A 2,453-nucleotide genomic window follows, 5' to 3' on the forward strand; every position below is an offset into this window, starting at 1 on the left:
ATTCAGACCATGTGTCAAGGAATGGCCTATTTAAGGTGAGGCTCTGACAAGGACCGCTAAGACACTAGTGGCTCTCACAAAGATTTTATGGTGAGGGGGGAAGACAGGCAGACAGCACTTACAACATAAAGGCTTTCTATTCACAGAGTAACACGGAATCACAGAGAGGTGGCCTAAAAACCAGATTGGTGTGGGGAAGTCCTCCCCAAAGAAGGAAGCCTATTCTGATTTCTCAAGGAAACGGTTAGTCAGGGGAAATATTGGAGAAAGGAGATAATAGGAAGCTAGGACATCATACCAGGAGCACAAACATAAGACAGCATGGTATCTTCTGGCAACTGAAAATATTCTAGTTCTGCTGCCGTATAGAATATAGAGAGGTTGGATGCAAAGAAGGAAGCAGGGCTGGTGACAAATGACCCCAGAGAGCTTAATCAGGACCAGTTCCCCAAAGTACTGTAAGCCATGTGGTCAGTTCTGTTCAACTCTTTGCAATCCCATGGACTGTAGCCCACCAGGCTCCTCTATCCATGGAATTTTCCAGGCAAGAATACTGGAGTGGATTGCCATTTCCTTCTTCAGGATATCTTCCCAATCTAGGTCGAACTGGCATCTCTCGAATCTCCTGTATTGGCAGGTGGGTTATGTAGCCCTAGCACCACTTGGCAAGCCCACTGTAAACCTGGCTGCAGTCTTTGAACCCTCTTGAAGGTGACGGAGAGGCATTCAAGGATCGCAACCAGGGGATGAGAGGACTGGACTTATAGTTTAAATAGACCATTCTGGGGTCAGTGTGATGAATGGACTGTGAAGCAGGGCAAGATTAGACAGGAGAACGGGTGAAAGGCCACCACACTACCCTAGGTGAGATCATGATAAAGTCCTTGCCTACAGTAGCGGCAGAAGGAATGGAGTGAAAGGTAAATTCCAGAGCCATCAAGGGTGGACTGGAGGTGGCTTGGGAAATCACTGGACATGGGAATGAAGGAAAGCTGAGGAGGCCTCTAGAATTCTTCCCTTTAATGACAGCACCAGTAAACTGATGAGAGTGTCATTCATCAAAAAGAGAAAAAGCAGTCTTGAAGGGAAGCCCAGACACGTTGACACTGACGGGAGATATCCACATGGAGCTGTTTAGTAGGTCTGGGGTGCACGAGCGAGACTAAAGCGCTTACACAGATTCCCGGAGCCAGCAGTTCATACGTCATTTTTTAATTTAATATTTTATATTGATGTAGTATTCTTGCCTGGAGAATCCCCATGGACAGAGGAACCTAGCAGGCTACAGGCCATAGGGTTGCAAAAACTTGGACATGAAACTGAAGTCATGTAGCATAGCACAGCTGATGTATACTATGTCATGAGTGTACAATGTATATTATTATGTAGCATAGCACAGCTGATGTATACTATGTCATGAGTGTACAATGTATATTATTTTTAAAGCAATGGAAGTGAACAAGAGTATGCTAGCTGGGTGCTCTTACTCATCGGAGAAGGTAGGGGTGAGAAGAGAGTACAAATACAAAGTACAGACCACAAATATGGAAGGCCTGGTCCCACAGCAGAAGAGCCCAAGAGAAGCTGCCACGTAGCAGTGGACACCTGGGAGAAAGAGGTAGAGAAAGCAAGCAAGGAGAGCTGCAAGCAGGAGGATGCAACCGGTAGTGTCCAGTCCTTCACGGAGGGCCCATCAGATCAACATTGAAGAGCACACAGTAGATTTAGCAACAGAGGTGACATTGACTAAAAAAGGTGAGAGCTGGGTCAGTAGATTTGTGGGAACAGAAACCAGACTCAAGTTCTCATCTGATAGAGTTTCCTGAGTGAAACAAAGAACTCATCTAGAACTCTTATTTGCTGAAGGCTTTGTGCCAATTTTAAAGTTTAAACTTTTTTCAAGCACTTTCATTTAGTTGGCAATTAAATGAGCAAAGGACTTATACATGCCCTGTCCTTAATTACAGCTTTCATAAGCTAGTCACTTTCATGTACAAACAGGCTCATCTGTGAAATGGGTTGGTTGCAGCATCAGGTTAAAACTGAGCTAACATGTAAAAGCTATCGTTAACTCAAGCCAGTTAATACAGTTTGAATAAATAAAGTACTGGAGAAGGCAATGGCACCCCACTCCAGTACTCTTGCCTGGAAAATCCCATGAATGGAGGAGCCTGGTGGGCTGCAGCCCATGGGGTCGCTAAGAGTCTGACACGACTGAGTGACTTCACTTCCACTTCCACTTTCATGCATTGGAGAAGGAAATGGCAACCCACTCCAGTGTTCTTGCCTGGAGAATCCCAGAGACGGGAGAGCCTGGTGGGCTGCCGTCTATGGAGTCGCACAGAGTCGGACATGACTGAAGTGACTTAGCAGCAGCAGAACACAATTCCAGTTCTGGTAATTTGCAGACACAGCATGGGGATTCACTTACAGCTAAGTCTTAAAGTGTTCTA

Source organism: Bos grunniens, chromosome 23 (assembly GCF_055505025.1).
Source record: "Bos grunniens cultivar Pamir isolate PY7600 chromosome 23, Bosgru_T2T1.0, whole genome shotgun sequence".
Classification (NCBI taxonomy): Eukaryota; Metazoa; Chordata; class Mammalia; order Artiodactyla; family Bovidae; genus Bos; species Bos grunniens.